This window comes from Haemaphysalis longicornis, unplaced genomic scaffold (assembly GCF_048455015.1).
Source record: "Haemaphysalis longicornis isolate Haplotype H1 unplaced genomic scaffold, Haemaphysalis longicornis Haplotype H1 scaffold_11, whole genome shotgun sequence".
NCBI classification, from domain to species: domain Eukaryota; kingdom Metazoa; phylum Arthropoda; class Arachnida; order Ixodida; family Ixodidae; genus Haemaphysalis; species Haemaphysalis longicornis.
Window position 1 is genome coordinate 109529771 of NW_027526214.1, and position 14906 is coordinate 109544676.

The window sequence follows — 14906 nt, forward strand, 5'->3', positions numbered from 1 at the left end:
CGAGAAGTCGGAGTGGCGCTGGCTACCACCCCCAAGCACAGGAAAAAATTGCATTGATATAAATACCTCAGAAAGTGGAAGGAAAAATAGCACCGCTGGTAGCGTAGTGGTTATCCCACCAGACCATTATTCTGGAGGTCCTTGGTTCGGATCCCACCTGGCGGGGCATTTTTTCTCCACTTTCCAAATTCTTTATCTGTTTCACTGACTCACTGACCTAACATATCCTCTCCTTTGCTCTCCGAGGTTTTCTTGACTGCCAACCCTTATTTGTGTCTTATATATATATATATACAGTGGGGTTTATTGGCAGGAAGGTATAGCAAGACCTTACTATCGCGTAGTCCAAACGCGTCCAAGCCAGCTCTCGGGTGTGGACACCAGTATCGCGCACAGCGCTCTCGATAGGGCTGTCTAGCCCAGATTCAAGCACACACCCAGTTGTGGTGGATTGTCCCATATCCAAGCACATACATCGTCTGACGCGCGACGTGCACGGCACACACCCATTTAAGGAAGTGGCCGTGATATCTTCATTACAATCACCCCCGGCAAAGAGGGGTGCCATCCTGGCGGCTCAGGGCGATGCGACGACGAGGGGGTCATATTAGGGCTTCATACGCTGGACGTGCACTGTTTCGCGCCCTCAGCGACGAAGATCGGTCGTGGCAGCGATCGGCTAAACTACGTAATTGACGGGGGACGTTTTCTCAGGAACTCTGTAGGATCCATGGTAGTTAGCTTGGAGTTTCGGCGGAAGACCAGACGTCTTGGACGGGATCCACAGCCACACGAGAGATCCGGTGGCATAGGTAGGCGAGGTGGCTGAAGCGTCATGACGAGATTTTTGGCGCCCTTCATTCGCAGCAGTGAAGGATCGAGCCAGCTGAAGGCACTCTTCGGCATGCTTAGCTATCTCGGAAATGGGCCTGCACTCGGAGGCGTCGGGTCGGTAGTGCAGGATGGTGTCTAGGGTGCGAGAAGGCTCACACCCATAAAACAGAAAGAAGGGCGAGAAGCCCGTCGTCGTCTGTGTCGCCGTATTATACGCATACTTGACAAATGGCAGAACTAAGTCCCAGTTTGAATGATCCGAAGAAACATACATTGAAAGCATGTCGGCAAGCGTGCGGTTAAATATTTCGGTCAACCGATTGGTTTGCGCGTGATATGCTGTAGTTTTTCTGTGAACGACATTGGCACTGGGTCAGCAGGGCTTCTATTACGTCCGACAAAAAGACGCGTCCTCTGTAGCTCAAAAGCTTCCTTGGTGCACGGTGGCGTGAAACAAACCTCTGAGAGAGGAATTGTGACACGTCATGGGCTGTAACGGTGGGGAGTGCGGCTGTTTCCGCATACGTGGTCAGTTGATCCACTGCAACAATAGTCCAACGGTTGCCTGCAGTTGTGTTTGGGAGGGGCCCGTAGATGTCGATTACAACCCGATCGAAAGGGCTTGGGGGCTTCGTAGTGGCTCCAGAGGTCCTGTAGGATGTTGCGGCGGAGACTTGCGTCACTGGCATTCGGGACACGAGCGGATGTACTTCGTAACAAACGTGTACATCCCGCGCCAATAGTAACGGATGCGCAGCCGCTGATATGTTTTTAGGACGCCAGCGTGGGCGCATTGCACATCAACCTGGTAGGACGAACAGATGGCAGAACGCAAATGACGGGGAATAACTAGCAGCCATTTGCAGCCCTCGGCGATATAGTTGCGCCAATACAGGAGGTCGTCACGAACAACACAGTGTGAGGCCTGGCGACGCAGTGCACAGGACGCCAAAACAGTGGACGGAATCGACAGGTAGTGCAGTATGGACGCGATCCATGGGTCTTTTCGCTGCTCGGCGGCCATGTAGTGTATGTCAAGTGACGCCAGGGCGCAGTCTGTCGAGGAAATGTAGTCATTTTCCGACTCGACGGGACATCGAGAAAAGTCATCAGCGTCAGTGTGTCTGCTGCCGGACCGATACACAACGCGAATGTCGTACTCTTGGGGGCGAAGAGCCCATTGACCAACTCTGCCGGACGGGTCTTTCAGTGACGAAAGCCAACACAGCGCGTGATGGTCCGTGACAACGTTAAAGGGGCGTCCATAAAGGAAGGTGCGGAATTTGTGAATCGCCCAAATGATCGCCAAACATTCTTTTTCTGTGACTGAGTAATTTCTTTCCGCCTTTGTGAGAGTACGGCTTGCTTAAGAAATTACGCGCTCCTGGGCGCCTTCTCTGCGTTGTGCGAGCACATCGCCGAGACCGACACCACTGACATCAGTGTGTACCTCAGTTGGCAGGAGGGGGTCGAAATGTCGCAGTATTGGGGGCGACGTAAGCAAACGCCGTAGAGACACGAAAGCTTCTTCACAGGCAGGCGACCAGTCGACAGGGTCTTTACTGGATCCACTGAGGAGTTTCGTCAAAGGTTCGATGATGGTGGCAAAGTTCCGTACGAAAGGCCGGAAATAGGAACATAATCCGACGAAAGTTCGTACGTCTTTAATCGTGGTTGGTGTTGGAAATTGGGCGACTGCGCGAAGCTTCTCCGAGTCGGGAAAGATGCCATCTTTTGATACGACATGACCCAAATTGGTCAGTTTGCGAGCAGCAAAGCGGCACTTTTTCAAGCTGAGCTGCAACCCAGCAGACGTGAGGAATGTCAAGACCTGTTCTAGGCGCTCTGGCTGAGTGGTAAAATCTGGCGAAAACACGACACTGACGGACACAGCGGCACCAGTATCGACAAGCGCTAATGCAGCTACACCTTCAACAGTCAGTTCAATAACATTGGCGGGTGAGGAACGACGACTTCGGTATTTAGACGTCGTTGCAGTTCTTGCCTCGAGAACTGCAGCCGTCAGTTTCCTTCGATGGGTGGATTCTGGCGAGGGCGCATGGGGGAAAGGGAACGGGTACGCGGGACGAGGAGCAGCGGCGCGAAAAGGGCGGTTTGTCCGCAGGGCATGAACTCGGTGTCGCGCTCGTGTCAACTCGAGCGAAGTACTGCTGCGGTCCATAGTTGAGCGCTGGATGTGGGACGTCGTTACAAAACAATGACCGCCGGCGGCACAACCAGGCCACGTGTCCCGGAGTACAACATGCGTAGCAAATGGGGCGGTTGTCGGGAGTGCGCCAGGGGTTCGGTGATTGAGGTGGCAGTCGGTTATACGCCCTCGTCCGCAGATCTGTCGTGCGGTAGTAAGGCTGGAAAACGTCTGGTTGCAGCTGTCGGACGATTGCAGCATAACTTAATGGTATCGTTACAGGAGAGGCAAGAGGTGAGGCCACCAGTGGCGCAAGGGGCACTGCCACTTGGGGTTCGAGAGATGCCGCTACGGATGGCGCAAAGGACACCGTGAAGGCGAAGCAAACGGGGCTGCTACGGCGGAAGTCACAGGCGCGGGCACAGGCGTCGGTTGGCCGATTGAAAGAAGCGTCTCGGCAACGTGCTCTCGGGCTAGGCGGCGTGCATTCGCAGGCAAAGGACACGCAGGCTCAGAAGCACTGGGGAGCAGGGACAGCTGCCGCGTAACTTCGCGCACGAACTGCTCAATGTGGGGCAAAAGGCACGAAAGGTCAGGAGGTAAGGTTAAGGACAATCGCGACCCTCGAGATAAGTCATCATTCGCCGACCGACGCTGGCGTGTGAAAACGCGATGCTTTCGCAGTTCGTCATAGCTTAGGCACAAATTTATAACCTCACTCACAGTCTGCGGGTTCTTTACCAGCAGCATCAGGAAGGCATAGTCTTCAATGCCCTTTACAATGTGCTTGATTTTATCCCACTCTGCACAGGTCGCCTGCACAGGTCAACGACGTCTTCTATATAGCTTGTGTATGTCTCGTTTTCTTGCTGGGCTCGCGTGTGTAGGCGTTGCTCAGCGTGAAGCTTGCGGACAGCGGGTCGAGCGAACGCAGCAAAGAATCGGGCCTTGAAATCCGACCAAGTTCGCGCATCGGTTGTATGGTTACGGAACCATATTCAGGCTAATTCGTCCAGATACAAGTCGACGTTGTTCAGCTTCGTGGCGCCATCTCATTTATTATGAACGCTCACCCTTTCGTAGGAGGACAACCAATCCTCTGCCTCGGTATCATCTTTGCCGCTTAAGTGGGGAGGTTCGCGTTGGGGCAGAACACAGGAGCACATGATGGGCACGGGCGGCGGCGACGCCATTTCCTGGTCGATTCCTCCAGCTGCGGGTGTAAGCACTCCCTTGCTGCGTAATTCCAGGTTGGGGATCTTGTAAGGTGTACGACATCCACGAAAATATAGTGGGTTTATGGGCAGGAAGGTAAAGCAAGGCCTTACTATAGCGTAGTCCAAACGCGTCCAAGCGAGCTCTCGGGTGTGGGCACCAGTCTCGCGCACAGCGCTCTCGATAGGGCTGTCTAGCCCAGATTCAAGCACACACCGAGTTGTGGTGGATTGTCCCATATCCAAGCACATACATTGTCTGACGCGAGACCTGCATGGCACACACCCATTTAAGGAAGTGGCCGTTATACCTTCATTACAAAATATATATATATATTGTAACAGAGATAGTGGCCGTTAGAAGGCGCACCAGTGTGGCTAAATGGGTGTGCGCTGAACTGAGACCGAGGCTGACTGTTTGGTGGCGTCAATCCCCCAACTGGGTCTATGTGCGAGGCTCAGTCACCGGAGCAGCCCCATACCTGCGCGTGGACGCCCGAGCTAGCTTGGCCTCTGGTACAACCAGCCCCCGTTACCACGCTCTAGCCGTTTGCTAATAAACCCCATTATAATATATATATATATATATGTATATATATATATATATATATATATATATTTATATATATTTATACCTATATATTTATAAAAAAGTTTCTGCGTTTTTGCAGTTAGTGGCAAGCCGGTATTCAGTGCTGACCATTGATTTCGCTGTTGGCAGGTGAGATAGTCACGCCACCGGTTTGCTTTCATTGCTTGTTCGTTCGCCGCTGACTGCACTGCCATGTCGTCGTGTGCAAAATGTTCTAATCTGGTAGCAGCTCACGGGAAATATCTGGCATGTTGTAAATGTGGCGAAAGCTTTCACCTCGGAAAGGCGTGCTCATCTGTTTCCGAGTCGTCGTTCTTGAAATTCAGCACCACTAAACAGGAAACGTCGTGCGGCCAGCCATATAGATCGGATTCGGGGGCTAGTGCGGACACAGACCCCCATTCCGGTGACAACTTTTTTGCAATGATAGCCTTGTGTCTTCTGTAGAGTGGCTGGCAAGAAAACTGGAGAACTTGTCGCTCAAGACTACAGTTGTAGAAATACAGGAATCAATCGACCATCTGTAGGCTAAGTATGACACAGCAGTTGCTATAATTATGCTAACAAGGCAGACATCGCCGTAGTCAATGTACAGGCACAGTCTGTAGCTACTGCAGTAGACGACCACGGAGAATCTTTGGATCGGTTGACGACCGAACTTAATCATTTAGAACAGTACACCCATCGATGCAACTTCGAAATTCATAGTCTCGCTTTTCACCCCAAAGAAAACTTGTCTTCTACTGTGTGCGAGCTAGCTCTGAAACGACCTAACTTCAGTGCAACTGATATCGAAGCCGTGCACCGTCTACCTAGTGGTCCTAATAAAATACCACCCGTTCTTGTGCAAGTGCACAAAGTTATACAAAAGAACAGTGGATCGGCGCGCAGATGAAGCTTCCTGAGCTGGCGGAAGAGGATACATTCCCTCGCCTTTACATCAACGAGAACCTGACTCGCGCTAATAAAGAGCTCTTCCGCTGGCTAGGTTCAAAGGTAAAGAAAAAGGGTTCAAGTTTATGTGGACTAGGAAAGGCAGGGTGCTCACTAGGAAAGAGGAAGTTCGCCCCATCGTTCGTATCTATTCAAAAGCGGACTTGACTTCATCGTATAAAAATGGATAAAGACCACTTCCTAGTTTCTAAACCTTTTTCTGCAGTCAAAGAGTTTTTTAAGTATCATAGTAGTTCAGTTAAACTTTGCCACGTCAATATTCGAACCATTAGAAAATACTGGGACCAGTTCTTGGCTTTAACTTTATCGTATAGGTCTTTCTATGATGTTTTTCTGTTAACCGAGATAAATGTTCCTTAAGACACCCTTCGCAACTACACACTTCCTGCTTATCAAGTTTACCATTACTTACGCCCCATTAGAAAAGGGGGAGGCATAGCTGTATTTATCAAAAACACGTGGTTGGTTTCACAAATAACATTTTTTTCACTCAAGCTGAAGTTTTCCTTTACTATCTCTTGTGTTGATAGCGGTGTACCACCCACCTTGCTGTAATAGGCGCATATTTCTGCAAAAATTAAATGTGGCCATTTCATCCCTGTTGCCAGCTTACAACATATGTATTACAGGTGATATAAACGTTGACACATTACGCCCCAACTTGCCACTAACTGGGGATTATTTATATGTATTGTTCAAAATGAGGTCTAGACTGTGGATTTCCAAAGCTACCCGTGAAGAATTTTTGTCCAGTAAGCTCATGACTACTTGCTTAGACCACATCAACGTGCGCATTCACGATTTTCAAGCCCTCTCTGCTGTAATTGAAACTAAACTTGCGGACCATTATTTTGGTGCATGCTCTTTCTCACCGAAGTCTTCACATGTGCGCAGAGTCGGGAGCAAAGCAACTATTTCAGTCATTGATCCGAGGGCACTTGATAGGGAAATCGCGCAGTACGACTGGCACACCTTTATATGTATTACATCTTCCAGTAACACGTACGAAAAGTTCGTAACCTTGCTTGAAGAATTCAAGAAAACTGCGACACGAATAGTTAAGGTAAGGCAAACACATTCTAATAAAAAATTTATGACAAAAGAAATCCTTGCCGCCACTAGAGAAAAAGATAAGCTTTGGGCCCGAGCAAAACGTGCCCCGCAAAATGCAATTCTCAGAGCAAGCTTTAAAGAAAGTCGAAAGAAGGTAAATGCGATGATACAGCTAGCTAAACGCAACCACACGCGGGATACGTTTGAGGATGCGCGCTTCGATTCTAGAAAAACTTGGTTCTTAATTAACGGTATGAGAGGTTTTAATGTAGAATCCAGCAAGAACGAATACTTTTTTCCCAATTTTACTGGTCATGGTCTGAATATTGCCAATAGTGTCAACGACTGTTTTTCGCGGGTCCCAGGTGTTGCTCGAGCAACCCCTCGCATTTGTACGTTGCAGAATAACGTTGCTGATTCCGCTTATCTGCCCCCACTCCGTGAAGGTGGCCTCAAGTCAATTTTATTTCCGCTGAAAGCCAACCAGTCGCCTGCACATGATAGTTTTTCGATAAGTGTGCTGCACAGAAGTTTTGACCTCATTAAAGCTGTTCTTCTTTCCATTTTAAACCATATCATTAAGAGTGGCATCATTCTCATACAGTTGAAGAAGGCAGTAGTTTTTCCTTTGTTTAAGTCAGGTTCGCGAAATCAAATTGAAAACTATACACCTATCTCTGTTCTCTCTTGTATAGTTCAGATATTGGAGAAACACACTTTAAGTGTTATGACCAGTTTTTTATCGACACATGATGTTTTGTCCCCATCTCAGTATTGGTTTATTGGAGGCCGAGGTACTCAAACTTTGCTCGCGGATTTTTCTGATCTTTTAAACTATTCTTTTGATCGTAACCAGATTGCATGTGGGTTATTTCTTGATGTCAGTAAAGCTTTCGATAGCGTTTGTCATACCCTCCTACTCGCCAAGGTACAAAGACTAGGTTTTCGGGGCAACTTTCTATGTCTACTTGAAAACTTCTTACTTGACAGAACTCAGGTTGTTCGAACTGGTAAACTTTCAAGTAATGTTTCTTTTCTTACGTCAGGTGTACCAAAAGGGGGTATACTGAGTCCTGTGCTGTTTAACATTTTGTTAACGACCTCGCTTCTGCTGCATCGTCTTCAATATTTCAACACGCCGATGACACGGTTCTTGTTTCTTATGCTTCTCATCATTCTGACGCCATAAACTCGCTTCAAGTTTCTGCAATAGAAACTACGAATTGGTTTACGGCTAATTCTACTGATGTTAATATAAAAAACACAGCTTATTTGCTTTCACAATCCGTTGAAAAAAGTTGACTTAACAAAATCTGTATTTCTACACACAGCGGCCTGCTTTTCTTGTTGTTGTATTCCTGTAAATTAGATGTCCACTGTGAAGTATTTAGGTCTGTATTTTGATAGCGACCTTTCTTGGAATTCCCACTTAGCTTATCTGTGAAAAAGAATTCGTGCTGTATCATTTTTGTTGTACAAATTAAGAACATTTCTTCCATTTTCGCTGGGAAAACGTATTCTACATTCTCTTTGATATAGTGTGCTTAGGTACGGTATTACAGTATATGGTTACTGTGCTTTACGTAGGATAGAGATAGTCAATTCCAATTTGCGTTTTTTGCTGCGTACCTTTGCATATGACTTGTGTTTTGAGAAAGAGGACAATGTATTCGAAACCTGGATGTTTCCCGATCTGCTTTCTCCTAAACGAAACGGTTATTTTAAAACATTTTTTGGACTAACACATTCAAAACTTGTTACACTTCCGCTCGGTCCCTGAGACCGAAGGAACGTTACGCAATTCCTCGTTGTTCCACGAGGTACGGGAAAAGAACACGTCGTTACTATGTGCCAGCTATATATTTAACACTTTGCCATCTCACTTTTTTGCGCATGCGTCGAAATATAAACTGAAAAAGTCTTTACGGCACATGCGTTAGAGCTTTCCAGAGATTTTGTGAATACCGCATGGTTATCTGTTCTTGGTTGGTACTCTGTGCTGTTATATATATACTTTTTTTTAACGCTTGCTGCCTGCGAGGCTCTGCCAGACAAGCCCGTTCCGGCTTAGGTAGGCCTGATTATGTACATGACTTTTGTTTGACTAATAATGATTATTATTAAATATTATATTATTATTATTATTAATATATATTTATGAGGGGGAGAATGCGGCCTTTCCCAGCCATATCTAAAAAGCAGTGGCACTGCAATGAACTTCCGGGACTCGCGCTATCCCGGGTCGAGCTTTTGCGTGCGGTGAGGTGCGGAGGCTTCGTAGTATGCATGAGCGCGAACACATATCGCTGTTGCACCTGCCGACTTTCGATCACAAACAGAGAGAGCACCAAGTGGTTACCACCGCTCCCCTCGTAGATGTTGTCAATTGCCTGCATCCAATTTCACGGACCTTCACCGAGATGGTGCTAATGGATACTGCTGTACGGCTTTATGGCGACATCGCGTTAGTCGAAACTAGCTCGTTTAAGAGGACGGTTTCGTGCGGTGTAGAGGACTCACTGGTTGTCTTCTTATCCCTCAGTGGCATATTGCTCAAGTCGGGAAGAAGGTGACACATCCCAGCCAAATTCTCACCAATGCCTTGTTTGGGAGGCTTTTGCCTTTACAGGCTTGGAGTATGTTGCAGATCTGTAGCCATGCGGATGAAATCCTGATGATGCAAATCAGGCGGATGCACGGTTAAGACTGCAGGATGAGCGGTGTCGCCCAGGCCGTTTATGACATACTGACTCGCAACACGAGACACCCTGGCGAACTCAGTCAGCGAGCAGGCCGTCATGACGTGGCGGCTAGAGCCGTGGCCACGGGCGCGCATTTTCATAAAGCGGGCGTCGTAGTTGGCTGAAGCCGCTGAACACAGTCAGAAATGCTCCGCTCCAGCTTTCCCAGTTTCGGTGAAGGTCACCTTCATGATAGTGCCAAGGTCGAGCAGCATCGCGCAGGTGTTCTTGTGTAACAAACAACTTGGTGTCGTCGCTCCACGCGTGGTGAGTCGCAAGGCCGTCGATCAGCTTAAACCAAGAAAAAGCACCGTCCCTGAACAGCTGGAAGACCAGGACTGCCATGTGTGCGGGCGATTGAAACGGGCTGGGAATGACATCGCGATGTTGCTGATACTTCTCTTTGAGGGCCTGTGCATTCCAAAAAGGGTGGCTCGCCATAGTCCGCAGAAGAGTCCAAAGTCCGCAGAGATCACAGCGCGTTCGGCGGAAGCCGCACCAAGTCTAGAAGACGTCAACAGGTGGGGCACGGCGCGGCGATGTCTCGTTCGTCGGGATACTGGGCTTTACTCCTGTTCGAAGCTCATGCTGGGACCCCGGCCTCACCGATGAAGTCGGGCAGCTGGCCTTTAAGGCGGGCTATGTCATGGCCACTGCTCAAGGCCGTCCCTGGGGCTCGATCGCCACGAGGGAGGGCAGGTCCGGCGACTGGGTCGCCTCGGGGCTTGAAGAATTGTCGTTTGCGCCACTCGGAAGAAAGGAAGTTCTCTTCCAGAAACATCAGTAAATTTCTATTTTTATTGTTAATGCATTTCTCGTGTGTCTCTGAAGAAAAGAAGAAAGGAAGAAGAAAGGAAGTCCTCTTCCTGAAACGCCAGTAAACTTATTGTTATTTTCTATGTCTTTCTCGTGTGTCTCTCAGTCCGAATTTCACTTGGAACGCTGAAAAAGAGGTCGAGCAATGGCTGACGCATTATAGACGGGTGACTCGGTGCAACCTCTGGGATACCGCTGCACAACTGTCATACGTCGGCTTCTATAGATGGGACTTTTCTGGCTTCATTTCAGAACAGCGAAAGCAAGCTCAAAACCTGGGGCCATTTCGTCGAAGATATTTTATCATGCTTCGCGACTACGTCGGAAAGAAGAAGCGGGCTCAACAGACGGTGCCCTATCGCGCCCAAGGCTCTGGCAAGACGTGCACCACCTACACCTTAGAGGTGTTAAGGGTTTGCACACTCGTGGACCCGCAAATGTCTCAGACGATAAAGTGGATTACTTCTTAAAAAGTATTGCTGAACAGGTCTACAAGTTTCTAATAGGACGCGAAAAGTATGAATCGGCGTCAGATGTTGTCCAGCGTTGTTGCACCTTCCAGACGTTCAACAAGCACGTATAACGCTGCAGGTGCGGGGCTTGGCTTATGTGAGTACTGTGGCAAGCATTGATGTGAACACCCCGATGGACGTCGCATTAACTATCCGGCACAGCTTCCGCGAGGAATCGCTGTGACACCACGACCCTCGGCGCTGTACTGACGGCTTGGACGTTCGAGAAAGTTACGTGCTGCAAGATGGGCAGGCCCATACTCCATCGCCTTCAAATACTCATTCCCGTTATCCGAGCATTACGCCTCGCAATGAATGCCCACAGTGCCTTGAAAATTGCGACCCATCACGCTATAGTCCCGACGTTCAGCACTTCTCCCGGCGTCCTACACGTCAAACTTACGACCAACGTCCTCAGCGCCCAGCGTATGATCGCCGTTTTGATGGCGTCACCTTCCTGTTTTCTACAACTGTAGTTTGGAGGGCCACATGTGTCTCTAGTGCCGTCGTCGCCGCCAAGCGCCACAATACCAGCTAGCTGCCATATGGGACAGCCCGCATGTTACACATCCCCGCTAGGACACACGCCAGCCGCCAGCTTTGTTTTTTGAGGCACTGCCGCGGCGTGACTCGCGGATTCTTCGCAGATTAATGCCCCCCTCCCTCAGGACAGCGGCGTCACAATCACCCCAGGGTTGGTTACCGCCTCCGGAAAACTAGGCAGCGCAGCCAATGGAGTTGTGGCTGGGGCACCACTTTCATGTGAAATGGCTCTTACTAGACAGCCTAACTTGGAACTACCTTGTTATGCATCTATCCTACAAAACACCGTGGAAGTATTAGTCGATGGCTCCCGAACAATAGCTTTGATCGATACGGGCGCAGCAGCGTCCATAATCAGCTATTCATTTATTCGTGTCTTGGCCGCAAGCCAGTGCGTCACTGGGACGAAATGGTAACCTTTGGAGGTGTTGGTGGTGAGTCCCTGTGCCCACTTGGAATGTGCTCAGTCACCGTTTAGTTTGGTGACAACACATTCAGGGCACAATTTGCAATATTGCCGCTTTCAACTAACTGATGGTATTGTAGGTCTGGCCTTTTTGAAGCGGTGTGGTGCCAGAGTTGAGTGTCGTGACGAGGAGATGTACTTGGACGGGGCAACACTACCTGCCCTCGTTCAGGATTCTTTTAGTGATACCTCCCGCGCAGTCTGCATGTTGAGGGACACCATCATGCCGGCGGCTTTAGCCGCATTTGAGGCCGCCGTTTGCGCGGAAACTGATATGAATAGAGTTGAAGCTTTTCTTGAGCCGATGCCCCTAAACTGTGCAAAGAAAAAGTATTGTTGCCTCGATCTGTTGTTTCGTAATCCAGGGAGGAACGTCGTGTCCACCATCAACTATTCGACTGAACCCACCATGCTTCCACATGGGCTGAAACTTTCCGAAGTGATCGAATAGGTTTCAACCTCAGTGGCAGTTTTGACGGAAGCCATAAATCCGTCCACTGATCCTTGCCCGGTGGACCTAGCCGAATGGCATCGTATATTCGACGAATCCCTTTAAAAGCCCAAAAGTTCATTATTTGGTTTAAGCGTGTGAGACGTTTTTATGATCTAAAAGGACTTCCAACATCAAAAATATAAAGTCATAAAAAATCGGTTTACTAGGACGGACACTAGGACACACTGGGAAACACTGGGCACTGGCTGCCCGTATATCACTTGAACAAAAAAGCTATCGTAATCCCCATGATTTACAGTTGAAGTTAAGTCAAACACGTAAATTTTGTATTGCTATCATTCGTAATAACACAGAAATTGCGCAATTTCAGTTACCTGTCAATTGCCCATTGAGCCACAGGAGCTCGATGCGAGTTGACACTCCTAAAATATGTTTAATTTAGAACATGGAAATGCGTGCTTCCCCCTCTTCTTTAATTTTGCAAGGTCCAGGATCTTTTGTCTGTCGATAGATGGTGTTAAACGTAAAAAAAACCACAAAGTGTGAAAGAAAAATGTATCTGTTTTGTATCTCCAGAGCAACACAGGGCATCAAAGGGTTGACCAGAAAAAAACATTGCAACCTTGGTTGCAGTGCTTGCACGATACTGAGGCGCATTTGACTTCGGACGAAAACATCGATCTTCGTAAATACCGCCTGCACAGACCCGCCATTAAACCCGAACTGGGTCAGTCCAGCCAATACGGTAAAAGCCGTGCCGGATTTCACCATCTAAGCTCAGGAATATTATATTTTGTTTATTTATTTTTTTTATATTTATTTATTTATTTATTTATTTATTTATTACATATACCTACAAGGCCCATATGGCAATATTATAGGGGGGTTACAATCTTGATTAATAAATCAATCACAGAAAATGGGCAATACACAAAAAGGCAACATTACTTACAAATACAATGGCGGAGCATAATACACAACTGTTACATGTTACATCCCAAAATTATCGATGGCAGTGTGAATATCAGATGCGGCCACTACTTCACTGGGTAGAGCATTCCAATCTTCGATCGTTGTATAAAAAAATGAGTATTTAAAGACACCAATGCGGCACTGATACGGTCTATTTTTTCTTGGGTTGTCTCGCCTAGTAGTGATGTAATGAGGTTCTTTTATATTAGCGTTTTTGTTAATTTCTGTTTTATCGCTTGGAATGTCAAATAAAAATTTTAGCCTTAATACTTTCCTACGTGCTGCCAAAGTTTTCCATCCAAGTCCGTCAGCAATACTCGAGCTTCTGACAGTGAAATTGTAATTGGTTGTGACAAAGCGTGCTGCTCGTTTTTGGACGCGCTGTAACTTATCAATATACTTATTAGTAAATGAATCCCATGATTGTCAAGCGTATCCTAGCACAGGCCTAATTTTAGTGACCTTCAACATTTCCTTCAAACCTTTAAAGGCGTGCTTAAAGTTTCTCTAAAAAAATACAACAACCGGGACGCTTTCCCAGGAACTGTGTCCACATGCGCAAAACAATTCATAGTCGAAGAAAATGTGACACCCAGATATCTACCTTATCGCACATTTGCATGGCGGTTTTATTTATGCGGTATGAAGTAACTAACTTAGTTATCTTATTTGTAAATTTTACATGGTAGCACTTCTTTATATTCAATACATTTTCCATTTATCACAGCAACTAGTTAAAGCGTCCGGGTCAGTCTGCAAAATTTTAGCGTCATTTATGCACGTAACTAGAAGATATAACACACAGTGATCTGCGTACAGTCTAACAGTAGTTTTAAGATATGCTGGCACGTCATTTATAAAGATTTGAAATAACAGTATTCTGAGCACACACCCCTGTGGTACGCCGCATAAAACTTAAACGGGGGAACACGACACGCCATTGACGACGACATGTTGTTCACACATATGTAGGTAGTGCTTGATCCGGCCGAGTAAACGGCCTGGAATTCCTAGTCCAGATAATCCTAGTCCTAGTCCTAGTCCTAGTCCAGACAAGCGTAGGTTATGCGACACCACATCAAACGCCTTTTTTAGGTCTAGAAATACCGCATTATGTGGGTGCTGTTGTTTATATGAAGTGTGGTGTCGTGGATAAATTCTGTTAATTAGGTTGTGCAAGATAATCCGTAGCGAAAGCTGTGCTGTATAGTTGCGAGGAAATCATTATCGTGGTGATGTTTCTTTAGGCCAGAATAAATTATATGCTCTAAAGATCTACAGCAATGAACGATTGCAAGAGATGTTGCAGAAAAATTACGCCCACCTCCCCTCGCGGGAACCCTGTGTAGGTGCCACGCATCGTGGGTTTCTCTCGGCGTTTCCGTTGGGTTGATTCTCCCATCGCGTGAAACGTGCCATGAACGCGTACGATGCATTTCCGTCTACTACGGAGTTCCCGCGTCCCGCGCACGTCGCTTTGCAGCCTCATCGTCGGTGGTGCTAGCAGTTGTGTTTTTGGGCTGGCCGGTGCTTGTTGCGCTTGCGCCGACCATCGCGATAGTAGGCTTGTTAGTCTCCATTCAAAGAAGCATTAGACGTCGGAGCA